Below are 16,579 nucleotides of genomic sequence, written 5' to 3' on the forward strand. Positions count from 1 at the left end.
CAGTGGTTAAGAATCCACCTGCCAATGCAGGCGACACGGGTTCGAGCCCTGGTCCGGGAAGATCCCACATGCCGTGGAGCAACTAAGCCCGTGCGCCACAACTACTGAGCCTGCGCTGTAGAGCCCGTGGGTCACAACTACTGAGCCCGTGTGCCACAACTACTGAAGCCTGCGTGCCTAGAGCCCGTGCTCTGCTACAAGAGAAGCCACCGCAACGAGAAGCCTGCGCACCACAACGAAGAGTAGACCCTGCTACCTGCAACTAGAGAAAGGCCACGCGCAGCAATGAAGACCCAACGCAGCAAAAAATAAAATAAAACAAAAAATAAATAAATTTAACAAAAAAACAGCAAACCATTTTGGCCTCTGCACCGAAGGCACCCAGTGCATGACTTTAGAGTTTTTCCCCTAGATCTATATAGACAGGACTGCAGGGAGAAGAGAGCAGTACAGTGAGAAAACTACATGCGGAAACCTCGTGACCTGTATTGTTCATCCCCTTCTCTGTGTTCCCACTCCCCTCTCCCAGGCTCTGCAAACACGCGCCAATGCCTCATTAAAGGCTGAACACCGTCCCATTAGGTCCAAATGCATGGAAACATATTCATGATTATTCAAATGATTCCCTCGTAATATAATCAGTGCCACCTTCATAAATATTCATTTCTCTGTGTTAATCACGATGTCATCTCACAAGAGGGTGTGCCTCTGTAATCCTCTTCCCTTTTGCCCTCTTCTCCACCCTCCTTTTGTCTGACAGTCTTTTCTCTACTCCTAAACCTCCTAAGGTCTTCCTAGGTCTTCACTATCTCATTCAAGGTAAAGATATTTCTAGTTCTGATTTAAAGCTATCTTTATTTATCTCTATCTGAAGATTATTCTACCAGGTTATCCTTTTTCTATAAAGTATGTCTGACCAAGTCCCAACAGCTCTAGATTCTCAGGCATAGGTACATGGGCAAAGTTAGGAAATCATCATGAATTAAGCAAGGTGGAGCATGTGAAAGATCCCTTTAAGACTGAGGAGTCGGTGGAAGTTAATCTTTAAATGAAGCCCCCAAGGAGCTTGTTTCCAGTCACTAGGACTTGGCACAGTGGCAGGGAAGAGAATTCACACAAAGAAAGGCATATCCGTACATAAGCCCACAGGGTGGGTCCCATCACAGCCCTGTTTTGGGTAGTACCCGGAATAGGGCTCAGTATAGTCTATTTGTGCATTGGATGATAAGGAAATGTCTAAGTTATTTATATCCTTTGATGGAAAAAGACACAAGAGAAGAGGACTCTTTATAGTTAAGGACTTTGGAAATTCTAGAATGGAAATAGAAATAACAAAATTAAAGGGGAGAAAAAAAAAGGATAAGAGCAGGTAACACAACCTCTAGGCCCGGAGGTTGTTAAATGTGTAAGTATTCTATGTTGTATGCTGCTCTGTTATAGGGAAATCTCTCTGTTGTCTCTAGTTTTACATGAGAACCATTTTACATTTCAAGCCTCTTAGGCTATAGGGAACACCCACTGTTGCTTATGCTTTAAATAAGAAACATTCTTCTTTTCAAATGAGAAGCAAATTGCTCCTAAATACAAAAAATGTACAGGAGGAAAATGAATTGAAAATAGTTTCCAAAGCAATACTTTCAGTAATTTCATTTGTCTTCTTAAAGACATGAAAATAAGATAGCTTGTCAAAGAAAGCCTTCTGTTTCTGGAAAGGGAAACACAAAGAACACTACCACAGTAGAAAAAGGGCGCTTGGTGACAAAAACCATTATCAATTTTTCATGGTTGATTTATTAGTGGTTTCAGGGAGATAAATAATATTATTTTCTAATCCAAAGAGGTCTCACACCTGAGATTTGCAACATCATTTTTAAATTCAACATAGCTTTCTCTTCCTAGGATTTGTCTTAAAGACTGGGAGTCCCCAGTTTGATTTAATGAGATTTACACAAAGGGAGTTGTCAGTAACCACAGAAACAGGGCAGGGTTTTCCTAGTGATTGTGCTTGAATTGTATTCCAGAATGAAAAGAGCCTTTTTAATTATAGGGTTTTGGGGGTGAGGGGAGCAGGGTGTGGGAGAATGGGAGGGGCTGGGGGGAGAAATGGATGTAGTTTTTCATGGTGGCAGACTGAAAAGTCTTTTATCTATTTAAAAGGATAGCAGGTGGCCTCCACTAACAAGTCTTAACCCCAGGACCTGACTTAACCCTGGAGAAAATATTTTTTGTTTTCAACCCCATGTGTTTGTTTCACTTCTTTACACTATTTTTTTTTATTATTGAAGTATAGTTGATTTACAATATTGTGTTAGTTTCAGGTGTACAGCAAAGTTCCATATATTTTTTTCTCTATTATTTTCCATTATAGGTTATTACAAGATATTGAACATAGTTCCCTGTGCTATACAGTAAATCCTTGTTGATTATCTATTTTGTATGTGGTGGTGTGTATCTGTTAATCCCATACTCCTAATTTATTCCTCCCGGCCTCTTCACTTCTTTAAATTGCAAGCTCTTCAGATAGAGTTTAGCAGGCCTTGTGGAGTGGAGGAAAGTTCAGCTTAAGACAGTTCAGAAGGTTTCAGATACTTCTGCACAGCAGACTTCCCGGAGGTCTCAACTTAATTCTGGGGGCAGCCAGGTCCAGAATCAGCAGCTTGCGGGCAATGTGACCTGAGGGTCTCTGAAGCCTGAGACTGGGCCTTCCAGTTTAACAGAGGGGAGCTGGGAATTTTGACAGTGTTAGGTCATTGCAGCCCATCTGCATTTGTCTAGTTCAATTTCTCATCTCAAGCCTGAATTCATTCTAGCAAGTGGAAGTATTCTAGCAAGGATCACCATTTAGTTAATAAATGTGCGGCATAGGATTAAATCCCAACACAAAAGGTTAGGGCCCAGAAGCCGTCTCCACATGTGAGTCATGCTTGGAGGTCCAGGTCAGCTCAACATCCCCTTGGGTTCCTGTCTTCTCAGGATCCATCCCTCCTCTGCCATTCTTTTTATTTTTTTAATTAGGTTTATTGAGGTATAATTTATATACAGTTTAACTCTTGAAACATATGGAATAGAATTTCAGTGGATTAGCAAAATAGAAGTTTATTTCTCACTCTCATTGCAGCCTGTGCTGGTCAGATGGTTCTCCAAGCACTGACTGTGGGATTCTGGCTGTTCCCAGCTTGTGGTTCTGACATTTTGACAAAAAAAGATACCCAAATGGTGAATAAGCACATGAAAAAGTCCTCACCATCATGAGTCATCAGGGAAATGCAAATTAAAATCACAATAAGAGGGCTTCCCTGGTGGTGCAGTGGTTGAGAGTCCGCCTGCCGATGCAGGGGACACGGGTTCGTGCCCCGGTCCGGGAAGATCCTACATGCCATGGAGCGGCTGGGCCCGTGAGCCATGGCCGCTGAGCCTGCGCGTCCAGAGCCTGTGCTCCGTCCGCAACGGGAGAGGCCACAACAGTGAGAGGCCCGCGTACCGCAAAAAAAAAAAAAAAAAAAAATCACAGTAAGATACCATTTCCTTCCAGATAGCTAAACCTTAAAAGGCTTACAACATCAAATATGGGTGAGGCTGTGGAGCAACTGGAACGCCCTTACATTATTGAGAAAATGAATCATACACCTAATCTATGACCCAGCAATTCTGCTCCTAATTATCTATCCAAGGGAAAGGAGAACATATTTCTACAAAGATTTGCACAATAATGTTTATAACAGCTTTATTTATAACAGTCAAAACCTAGACACAGCCCAAATGTCTATCACCAGGAGAATGGATATCAGATCACCATCAGAGGGAGAAGCCTTGGATTTGCTGCCTCTGTCCCCTGTCATCAGAAAAGGAAAGTCTTTCCCAAAAACCTCCCAGCAGATTTCTCCTTACCTGTCACTGTCCTGAACTTCGTTAACAAGGCCAACCATACCTACAAGAGAGTTGGGAAAGTGATTAATTAGCTGGGTACATTGTCAAGTTCCCTGCCCCCCATCATTTGGTTCGTTAGCAAAGAGATGGGATGGATACTGAGAGGTACATTAAGGGTGTGTGTCACGCCTATTATTGGTCACCCTGCCTGGTGTGAGATGTTGCTAGTATTGTCAGGTATATGCCCATTTCTGTGATTCTGGCATTAGTTGCTTCCTCTGAACTTCCATATTAGCTGGGCAGTAAAAAGACACCCCAAAACATATGTGGTTCCATGGCTGAGGACCTTACACAGCTGTTCTACACAGTGTGTCATACAACTTGAAGATCCTAGTGGTGTCATGAGTCATACAGCTGAAAATAGAATTTAATCAGTCAAGAAATTTAATAGTATCCCAGAAATGAGATGCCTTGGATTTCCCCTATTTTGAGCTGACATTTATGAAGCACATTAACAATCAGATCTAAATATGCATTCTTTGTATATGTAAATAATCAATCTGAAAACTCCAAAGGTACCACTCAATATGTGTGTCACCTTGGGAATGACCTTGGGCCCGAGATACAGCAGCTACTTACAGGCCTGTTAGCTCAGTACTAGCAGGTGTTTTATTATCTGGGAATAATATCCACCATGAGGCTTGACCCTCCTCCTTCTCCACCAAGCTGATTTGTGACTGGACAAAATCCTTCTCTTTTTAGATTCCAAGTGAAACACATACCTTATAGCAAGACAAAACCCTTTATTCAATTCTTAACCATCACCAATAGGCACTCACAAAACCCTTTTCTTTAAGTCCTAAGAAATGGAAATTACTACTTGGCCATCCCACATAAACAATCTCTCTCCTTAACCTCTGTGACGTCACAGTCCTAATCTTCTCTATCTAGGAGTTTCTGTTTCTCCTCCTCCCCTAATCTTGCCTTCTCCAAGCTCAAAACTCAAATTCACTTGCCATCTAAGCCACTTATTGGTGACCTTGGGCAACTATTTGACTTCTCTGGGCCTCAGGGTCTTTATCGTAGAAGAAAGAAAGAAATGATATCCATATAGGATGGATGTAAAAAGTCATCGAAACGAAAGTCTTGGAGAGTAGCATGGCTCAGTCCTGCTTCACAGATATTACAACATGCATCACTGTTCTCGCCACTTAATTTTTTTTTTTAAATCAGTGTTTCCCATTGTTTTAAAATATAGTATATTAAATGAAAATGTGAGGTTTAGTAAGGCCAACTGATCAGGAAACAACTGTCATTGAAAAGATAGTTTATTACAGTTCCCCAGCGGTGGAGGAATGCGACGCCATGGTTGTGAGGACACATGGGGAGACTGCTGTAGGTCCGAAGGCAGAGGGAGGGGGCGGGACTGGGGGCTGGAGACTCTACAGTGGTTTCTCTGGGGAAGATCGAGCAAAGTAGGGTCAACAGGCTTAGGACTGGCTGGTTTGAATAATGTCGGAGGGTTGGGGGGGGGCATAGTGTGTGTCCTTGGTTGTCTGGCACCTACCCTGGGGTGGTTAGGGCAGGGAGATAGTGAGCCAGAGCGTGAGAGCCCAATAAAGGAGGTAGTTGGTGTGTGGGCTCTGGAATGGTTGGTTTATATTGGAAAAGTACACTCACAGATGAGTTGTTTATGCTCTAGAAATTGGCTAAACCTAGGACGGACAGTCCCTCCAGGGTCAGCAAGGACCCACGTGTCAAAGCATCAAAAGTACAGAAAATAAAAGGCGTGATTAATACACCCGAGTTTAGAATTGAGATTTTTTTAAAAAATAAATCTATTTATTTTTATTTTTGGCTGTGTTGGGTCTTCGTTGCTGTGCACGGGCTTTCTCTAGTTGTGGTGAGCGGGTGCTACTCTTCGTTGCGGTGCGTGGGCTTCTCATTGCGGTGGCTTCTCTTGTTGCGGAGCACGGGCTCTAGGCGCGCGGGCTTCAGCACTTGTGGCTCGCGGGCTCTAGAGCGCAGGCTCAGTAGTTGTGGTGCACGGGCTTAGTTGCCTCGCAGCATGTGGGATCTTCCCGGACCAGGGCTCGAACCCGTGTCGCCTGCATTGGCAGGTGGATTCTTAACCAGTGTGCCACCAGGGAAGCCCCTAGAAATTGGGATATTTCACATAAGAATTTGGGGTTGTGACTTCTCTGTATGAAATAAGAGGATCTTGTAAAGCTGGACCTGTGTCTGGGCGTGGCCACAGCGAGTGTCAGCTGAGCTGCTGCCTACTCAGGTGGGGCCTGAAAGCTCCAAATTGCCACAGTCCTCACCACTCCCTACTGCCTCAGCTTGTGTCACTCCTTAATGTTCCTGGCTCCTGGAGGCTTTTGAGTCTTAGGTCCCTTCCTGCAGAATGTGGATTTAAAGTGAGCCTATGGGGTGAGAATCATTGGAGGGGGTGAGCCACTGCAGAACTCACTTGTGCTCGCAGGGTTTGGTAGAAGTCATGGCCTGTGAATTCATGTTTGTCAATTCAGGTTTCCTGCCCTTTCCTGCTGTAGCATCTCTTTTATAAAATGTGATGATGTCGGCACCAGGGACAGATGTAGGCAGGTTTTGCCTTGTGCATTTTATGTTCCACCAGAGGAACCAGGGCTAATCAAAGGCTGAAATAAAGAGTATCTTTGCCTTGTTTTTAGTACCCTGCTATATTGGTCTTTTCAGTAGACATTCTATACCCTATTTCCTTAATTATGAAAAGGTTTTTGTCCGGGCCAAAGGTGTTACCCCATGAATGGTTCAAAGTAAATTTGAGTGCCCACTGGGTACCATGCTAGGTGCTTGAAATATATATAGTTTAGTTATTATGGTTAAAATATACATAGCAAAAAATTGACCATTTTAATGATTTTTACGTGTACAGTACAATGGCGTTAAGTACCTTCACAGTGTTGTGCAACCTTCACCACTATCCATTTCCAAAACTTCTTCATCAACCCAAACAAAAAGTCTGTACCTATTATACCATAACTGCCCATCCCTGCTGTCGCCCCAACCCCAGCCCCTAAGAGCCTCTATTCTACTTTCTGTCTCTGTGAATTTGCCTATTCTAGGTACCTTCTATAAATGGAATCATACAATATTTGTCCTTTTGTTACTGGCTTCTTTCACTTAGCCTAATGCTTTCTAGGTCCCTCCATACTGTAGCTTAGGTCAGAATGTCATTTCTTTTAAAGGCTGAATAATATTGCAAAGTAGGTTTATACCACGTTTTATTGGGCTGGCCAAAAAGTTCGTTCGGGTTTTTCCCTACAATCTTACGGGAAACTTGAATGAACTTTTTGGCCAATCCAATATGTATCCGTTCATCTATTAATGGACAGTTTCATCGTTTCCACCTTTTGGCTAATGTGAATAATGTTGCTATGAATATGGGTATACCATATCAGTTTGAGTTCCTGATTTCAATTATTGTGCATATATACCTAGCAGTGAAATTGCTGGGCCATATGGTAGTTTTATGTTTAACTCTTTAAGGAACTGCCATACCGTTTTCCACAGTTTCCTTTTTCTATTCCCACCAGCAGTGCACAAGGATTCCATTTCTCCACATCCTCATCAACACTTGTTGTTTTCTGTTTTTTTGATAATATTCATCCTTATAGGTGTGAAGTGGTATCTCACTGTGGTTTGTTTTTTTTTCTCACTGTGGTTTTGATTTGCATTTCCCTAATGTAGAAATATATAGATTACTCCTTAAAATAATTCTATGAGCTGCTATTCCCATTTTACAGACAAAGAAATATAGATTTATGGGGTCTCACAACCCTTAAGTGGGGGTGTCTGGTTTAATTCAAGTTGTGTTGGTCTAATTCCAGCGCTACTATTCTGATTCCCTATGTGCTTTGTAAAGTAATAGGTACTTTGACTTTCAATAAACATGAATTAAATTAAATATTGAATATAGCAATTTGACTGGGGTTCAGAAAAGTAATGCCTTAGCTCAATCCATTAGAATATTTTATAACCCAAAGCAGGTTCACTGTGTCATTCTTGCTTCTGCTGAATGTAGAGTATTTGAGCCAAAGGCTGTGCTTACTTTGAGAATGAATAAATCTAGGAAAATTTACTGCCAATTTGCTTTTTAATGAAAGTAAATGGAATATTGGGACGTCCCAGAAGTCTTCAACAAGACAAAGAATTTTGAAACATTGGTGTTTCCTCCATATTATTGGATACACAGCTAATAGCCTCATAACTGGATCCTGTGGAAGTTATTTTTTGACAAATGAAGATGTTTCCTTGGGTTAAACACAAGAGGCCTTTTTCCTAGGCAGAGAAATAGTCTCCATTCAAAAAGAAAATCAGGACTTCCCTGGTAGTCCAGTGGTTAAGACTCCATGCTTCCACTGCAGGGGACACATGTTCGATCCCTGGCTGGGGAAATAAGATCCCACATACCACGGGGCTCACCTCTCCGCCCCCCAAAAAAAGAAAAAGAAAATCTCCACTGTGGGTGTCTAAAATTCCCCTCACTAACATTAAGCAAAGCATTATAAAAGTAAAGTGTGCAAATATTATAGAAGGGTACAAATATCCTTCCTACCTCACCAACTCAATTCCCCAGAGACAACCACTGTTTCTTGGGTCACCTTTCATATAGCTTCTATGCAAATCAAGGGCCTGCACAGGAACACACACACACACACACACACACACACACACACACACACTCACACACTCTCACGGAACCATACTACCATAGTGTTCTACAATTTGCTTTTCGATTTTAACTCTATCATAACGTTTCTGTATTATTCTATCAAGAGTGTGGAGTATCCATAGCACGAATATAGCACAGTTTATTTAGCCATTCACATGTTTCTAGAATTTTAGGTTATCTTTACCTTTTTCAACTACAGACAATATGTACCCTTAAAGAGATGTCTGTTTACTCATACTAATATATGTCTGTGGTTATCATAAATATTTTGTTAAACTTTGTCTCCCAGTACATTCCTTTTAAACATCCTTTAGACTGGGTATGTCTTCAAATTCATTCCACAAGTATTGCTGAGTACCTACTGCATGCTAGGTAGGCCCTGAGCTCAGTGTTGGGGAACAACAGTAAGAAAATAGAAATAAAAGGGTACTATGCCATCATGGAGGAAACAAATAATTAATTGCAAAATAAATGTGATGTTATGATTGTGATAAGTGTTAACAGAGCTGACCAAGCCAGAGAGTTGAGGGAAAACTTCTCTGAAGAAGTTCTGACTGAGCTGAGACATTTTGTGAGTTAAATTGGCGAGAAAGCTGGGGGGTTAGGAAAAGCTTTCCAGGAAGAGGGAACTGTTTGTGCAAAGGCCCTGTGGCAGGAGGAAATACAAGCTATTAAAGGAACAGAAAGCAACATGGCTGAGTATAGGAAGCCATTTTCCTTGTGCTTGACAGAGCTGGAGGGTAGGTCAGGGCCAAATCTTGTAGGGTCTTCCAGGTAACCTTAAGGATTTTGGCCTTTATCCTAGGAGCAATGAGAACACCCAATGAGTATTAATGATCTCTTTGTTTGTGGGACAAAGAAGAGATTGGCAAGAAGGAAATGTGGATGATGGGGGCCTAACCAAAGGAGAAGAGAGATGGAGGTTTGGTCCAGGATGGGAACAGCGAAAAGAAATGGCTGATTCCAGTAACAACGTCAAACAGGTCTTGGGAAGGGAAAAAATTTAGCTGTCCCACGTTTCCGTCCATCTTCCTAGGGGAGGTGCTGTTGATGTCTCACCCATAACCCTCAGCACCTCAGAGGTCACCTGCAGGTTTGAGAGAGAGTTCCCTCTACACACAGAGGGCTTCTTACCTCAAGCACCTGTGTCTTCCTGCCTGAGGGCCTTCCTGGGCAGTAGATATGTGCTCGGCCAGCATGCACACAGTTGGAAATGCTGGGGAATTAAAGCCCCCAGGAGCAACCTTGAGTCAACACCTGCTGGAGCTGGTGGATAAATACCCCGGCTTCCTTTCCTTTCAGTGGGACAATTCTGAGTGTCCGCTACCATCTCACAGAGGGTACCCAACAGAATCAAACTCCAGCTGCCTAGGGGGGTAACCCATTCATTCACACGCGCCGTGTGCTTCTTTGCTTTCCCTGTCTCGCTTCCCTGTTGGCTCACAGGACTTCTTGGAATCACCTTCCAAAGAGACCACTAGCACCTGGGAGAACCCGTAACTAAGACCCTTGCCAATAAGCCACCCAAATAAATATAAACCTAAACAACTTTAATACTTGCTGTGCAAAGAGAGCTCAAAATGAGCTTTCCCTTAGCCTCTCGTCCTATACAGAGATTCTGGAGTTGCCAATGTTAGGATCTGGTAAAAGCTTGCACGGTGAGGGGATGGGAGGTTGAGAGGGAAGGAGGAGGCAGAGATGATATCTAGGTTTTGGATTTGCAAGTCGGAAGGATAGCGGTGTCATCCGCTAAGCATGGAAGGCTCAGTCCAGGGTCAAGATCATGAGTGTGCTATAGTGCTTGCAGAGCCTAACACCGTGCCCTTCTTCCATCACTGAATGTTTGCTGCTTGGTTAATCTATAGCCGGGACTGGCTATGTAATTTGTGGGACCCAGAGCAAGATGAAAATGCAGGACCTTGTTCAGAAGGTATTAAGAATTTCAAGATGGCAACTGTAGAGCATTAAACCAAGCATGGGACCCTCTGAGTGCTGGAACCCTATGCAATTAACTGCCCAGGTCACACACGAGTGGAGCTAGGGCTCTGGGCAGACAACAAGGGAGAGGATAAAGTCTGGTTCTCACAAAGCTTATAAGCTGTGGTGGTCAGAGAGATGTAAACAGGTGGTTATAAAAATTATCCTTGGGCTTCTTTGGTGGCGCAGTGGTTGAGAGTCCGCCTGCCGATGCAGGGGCCACGGGTTCGTGCCCCAGTCCGGCAAGATCCCACATGCCGCGGAGCGGCTGGGCCCGTGAGTCATGGCCGCTGGGTCTGCGCGTCCGGAGACTGTGCTCCGCAACAGGAGAGGCCACAACAGTGAGAGGCCCATGTACCACAAAAAAAAAAAAAAAAAAAAAAAAAATTAGCCTTATCTTTAAGAGCTCCATGCTCAAATATTTGCAGAGGGAATGATGTGATATCTGGGCTTTGCTTTAAAATAATCCTGGGGGAAGGGGGAAGTGGGTGGAGGGTATATTCAAAGCACAATTGCTATGAGTTAATTGTTGAGGCTGATGATGGCTACTTGGGGTTCAATATAATATTCTTTTTTTTTTTTTTTTTGCGGTACGCGGGCCTCATTTCTGTTCATTTCTGTTCTCTCTGGTATGAAACAACCCCCAAACTCAGCAGCTTAAAATAACAATTTATTACGCCTTCTGATTCTGTGGGTCACCTGGACCGTTCTGCTGCTTGGGCCTGGCTCCCTCACACAGCTGTTGGGTCAGAAGGGGCTGGACCATCTATGATGGCCCCTGGGCTGGCCTGGCTGGAATGGCTGAGGGGGGACCAGGTCCCTCTCTCCATGGGATCTTTCATCTCAGGTTTCTTCACAGCACTGGGGGCGGGGGGGAGACTCAGGGTTCTCAGAGGGCAAGAACCAGAGCTGCCAGGCTCAGAAGTCATACAATGTTACTTCCGGTGCATTCTTTGGTTAAAGCAAGTGATAAGGCTCCACCTCTTGATAGGGTGGCCTGCTGAGGTCTTGTAGCTGTGTTTAGTCTACATGTTTGGATGATGACATTGACATTATAGAACACTAGTTGCCTGCCCGGGCCTAAAATTACTGAGAGGCCTCCCGTACTCCACACCTGACCGGTGAGACTGTGGGGAAGTCACCCCAGCTCAGATGGGGCTGTCCTGACGTTGCTGACCTGCCATTGCAGCCCAGAAGGTCATTCCAGAAAGACCCATGATGGATGCATGGTAGCAAATTTTCACAATGTCTGGTTTGCTTTTTTCCTCAATGATTACGACAGACTGAATGTTTGTGTCCCTCCAAAATTCATATGTTGAAGCCTAACTCCCAGTGTGATAGTGTTTGGGGGTGGGGCCTTTGGGAGGTGATTAGGTCATGCGAGTGGAGCCCTCCCGAATGGGATTAGTGCCTTTAGAAGAAGAGACCCCTCTCTCTGCCATGTGAGGACACAAGGAGAAGGCAGCTGTCTTCAAGCCAGGTAGAGGGCTCTCACCAGGCACCGAGTCTGCTGGCACCTTGATCTTGGGCTTCTAGACTCCAGATCTGTGAGAAGTAAATGTTTGCTGTTTAAGCCACCTGTTCTACAATGTTTGTTACAGCAAACCAGGTTAAGACAATGATCATTTTAATTGACTTTGAAGAACAAGTCTATTGTTTGGATGCTTCTGTGTTTAGACCCTTGGAAAAAAGAAGGCTTACTATGGTTAGTGAGGCTCCTGTGTAGGGTCTCTATAAGGATCAGGGGGGTGGGGAATGAGCCTGGAGGAAGATTGTAGCTCCTCATTTTGTTGGGGACTCTCTCCCCTTCCCCTTGTGGTTCTAATGGGGACTGCTTCTCAAGGTACCTTGGAGGCCTGGTCTGCCTGGATTTCTCCAATAACTGCTAAGGGGAGAGAGTCCCTTTCAGTCTGTGGTGGAGGGGGTGGGGCAGTGATTAGCTGGGAAACGGGAGACCCAGAGCTCTGGTGCCCACAGCTGAGGCCTCTGCATGTAGACATTCAGCTCTGAACCAGTTTACGTGAATAGCCCATAGACACCCCCATTTAAGTGCTCAGCACGAGGGTCCTCGAAACCGAAGAAACTGGAGTCCAGCCTGCAGGCTTCGTCAGCACACTGTTTAAGTGCAAAGTTAATATCTTTATTTAATGTACTGTCCCTGAACTCCTTTCTCTCTCTGTCTCTTGCTGGCAGGAATTGCTATTGGGGACGTCTTTTTCCTGGGGAACCATCCACCACTGTTGACCGGTTCATGCCAGGAAGGGCTCTCTTTACAGGGTCCTCACCCACGCTGGGCCAGAGAGAGGGGTGCTACAGAGACATCAAAGCCAGCCCCTGAGCGCAGTTCCAGTGGAGATTTATTGAGGGTTTTATAAGGGGCCAGGTGCTCTACTAAGCACTGGTCCTTCAAAACTAATTGAAAATCCTGGAGGGATTCAAATCCACTGGAGGGAATGAACAGTGGCTACGATCCTCTCTACTCTCAAGGCGTTCAGACTTCTCTCACCTTAATAAAGATGAACATCACATGGTTTGGTGATGGTTTACCTGGGATGTTCCCTGATTTAGCACTGAAAATTCCACATCCTGGGTAACCCCTCAGTCCCAGGCAAATGGGGACAGTTGGGCACCCTACCCTAGAGAGCTGCCTACGCCAATGACACCTCGATTCTGAGATCCAGGGACAAAATGGAACTAGAAGGCTTCCTGCCGAGCTCAATTGATACTTCCCAAGGAAAAATGTTTCTTCAGTACTTGAGTTTATTTTTAGAGCCTTATGGCCACAAGGGTAAGTAAGTCTTTGCTCAGAATTGAGTTCACCTCCTCCCTGAGGCTCCAAAGAGATCTGAGGGGGCAGTAGGTGAAACTGACTTGTCTCCTCCAGCTGTTTCCAGGGCTCACATCCATGAGGTCCTTCCCTGGGGCAGAGCCAGGTTTTGTGGGGCCTGGAGGTTAAACCATTTGCAGACCTTCTCTAAGAAAAGAATAGATAGAGCCATGGGAACACGTCACTAGGGTCCCACTCAGGGTCCAGACAATCAAAGACACTCAAGCTTAAGCTTCAACACCTTCACAGTAAATCCTCTCTTCTTCCCCATGCTTTTTATTTTTTAGTATTTAAAAAAATTGAGGTCAAATTTACATGACATAAAATGAACCTTTTTTTTTTTTTTTTTTTTGCAGTACGTGGGCCTCTCACTGTTGTGGCCTTTCCCGTTGCGGAGCACAGGCTCTGGACGCACAGGCTCAGCGGCCATGGCTCACGGGCCCAGCCGCTCCGCAGCATGTGGGATCTTCCCGGACCAGGACACGAACCCGCGTCCCCTGATCGGCAGGCGGACTCTCAACCACTGCGCCACCAGGGAAGCCCAAATTTAACCCTTTTAAAGCATACAATTCAGTGGCATTTAGTGCATTTGCGGTGTTGCGCAACCACCAGGTTTATCAAGTTCCAAGATATTTCTATCATGCCAGAGGAAAACCCTGTAGCCGTTAAGCAGTTGCTCCCCGTCTCCCACTCCCTCTGGTTCCTGTCAACCACCATTCTGCTTTCTGTCTCTGTAGATTAACATATTCTGGACACGAAACATAAATGGAATCACAGAATACATAACCTTTCACGCCTGGCTTCCTTCACTTAGTATACCTTTTCAAGTTTCATCCATACTGTAACGTGTATCCGTACTTCATTCCTTTTTATGGGCAAATTATATTCTGTTGTATGGATATACCACAATTTGTTTATCCAGTCAACAGTGGATGGACATGTGGGGCATTTGGACCTTCCTTTTGGCTACTGTGAGTAATGCCTCTATGAACATTCATGTGCCAGTATTTGTTTGAGTCCCTTTTTTGAATTCTTTTGGGTCTTTATGAGGAGTGGAATTGCTGAGTCATATAATTCTATGTTTAACTTTTTAAGGAACTGCCACAGTGTTTTCCACAATGGCTACACTATTTTATATTCCCACCAGAAAAGTGTGAGGGCTGCAATTTCTTCATATCCTCACCAACACTTATTTAATTTCCATTAAAAAAAAATTATAGTTATCCTAGTGGGTATAAAGTGATGTCTCACTGTGGTTTCCCTCATGCTTTTTTTTGCTTTCCATTCAGTTTGACATTTTTCTGACTTTCAATAACATCTTGAATACAACCGTTTATGTAAAAACCTTTTTTTTCCTGATAAGTAATAGTCAATAACAAAGAATTTGGGCTTCCCTGGTGGCGCAGTGGTTAAGAATCCGCCTGCCAATGCAGGGGACACGGGTTCGAGCCCTGGTCCGGGAAGATGCCACAGAGCAACTAAGCCCATGTGCTACAACTACTGAGCCTGTGCTCTAGAGCCTGTGCTCTGCAACAAGAGAAGCCACTGCAATGAGAAGCCCGCGCACTGCAATGAAGAGTGGCCCCTGCTCTTCGCAACTAGAGAAAGCCTACACGCAGAAACAAAGACCCAATGCAGCCAAAAATAAATTTTAAAAAAATTTAATTAAAAAAAATAATAACAAAGAATTTACTTGGGTTCATGTCTACTCAGAGCAGTGCTATCAGCCCCCAAACATCTAAATAATAGGATATGAACTTGGGCCGATGGAAGGTCTGTCTTCTCAGGGGTAAACTAGGAGATGGGAATTGTGGACGCCTTGAGGATGTGGACTGGACTGCTGGAAAGATGCTGAGCTGGAAGTTGACATGCTTGGGCCTCCATCTTCTCTCTGACACTGAGAGAATTATTTAGTCCCTGTTTGCTAAGGTTGCCAAAATACCACTGACTGGGTGGCTGAAATAACAGAAATGAATTTTCTCTCAGTTCTGGAGGATGGAACTCTAAGATCACGGTGCTGGCAGGTTTGGTTTCTCCTGAGGCCTCTCTCCTTAGCTTGCAGGTGGTCACCTTCTCTCTGTGCCTTCACATGGCCTGTCCTCTGTGTGCATGCTTTCCCGGTATCTCCTACTCTTCTTGTAAGGACACCAGTCATAATGGTTGTGTCCCACCCAGATGACCTTATTTAGCCTTAATTATCTCTTCGAAGCTCCTGTCTCTAAATACAGTCACATTGAGAGTTAGGGCTTCAACATATGAGTTTACGGGGGACACAGTTCAGACCCTCTGAACTTTGATCTTATCATTATTGCAAAGAAAATTGAAATCAACTTGAGAAGTCTATAGGAAACTAAAAAGTAACATCTCAGCCCTCTACCATGCCATTAATTGGATCGGTGAGTAAGACCAGATGGTGAGATATGACAAAAAAGCTGTGTCCTCAGGGCCAGGAGAGGATGGCTTTCTGCTTGGAGTTTACCACCAAAGTCCTTTTATTTCACTGGCCCAGGAGTTTATTATGAGGATCAAAAAAGAAAATACAGGGGACTTCCCTGGTGATCCAGTGGGTAAGACTCAGCACTCCCAATGCAGGGGGGCAAGGTTTGATTCCTGGCTGGGAAACTAGATCCCATATGCATGCCACAAATAAGGGTCCGCATGCTGAAACTAAAAAAAAAGAAAAAAAAATTATTTTGGCACAGCCAAAATAAATAAATAAATAAAAATAAATAGATAAGCAAATAAGAAAATACATTTGAAAATGGTTTCAATTATAAAGCACTAAAAGAAGCAAGCCATTATTATTACTCTCTTTCTTGTTCATAGGATGCAATCTCAGCTATGTAGTTATCAATTTTGTCACTAAAGGCCACCTCCTTGAGTGCTTCACTTAGAGCATTTGCCACTGAATTAGTAATGATTTGGCCTAGCTGTGAGTGACAGAAAACCCCAATAACAGCTACTTAACAAGATATACCAATTGAAGGAGTAAGCAATCTGCTCTAAGAAGTCTTCAGGGACCAACCGTTATGTCCAACACGGTGGCACTAGCGTTCCAAACACCAGGATGCAAGAAGGGATGATAAAGAAGAAAAGGATTGTGGGTCACATAACCTCTGCACCCGTCCATCCCATCGGCCAGAACTTCGTCACAGGGCCACACTGGGCAGCAAGGGAGGTCAGCAAATGTA

The sequence above is a fragment of the Orcinus orca genome, chromosome 15, assembly GCF_937001465.1.
Source record: "Orcinus orca chromosome 15, mOrcOrc1.1, whole genome shotgun sequence".
Classification (NCBI taxonomy): Eukaryota; Metazoa; Chordata; class Mammalia; order Artiodactyla; family Delphinidae; genus Orcinus; species Orcinus orca.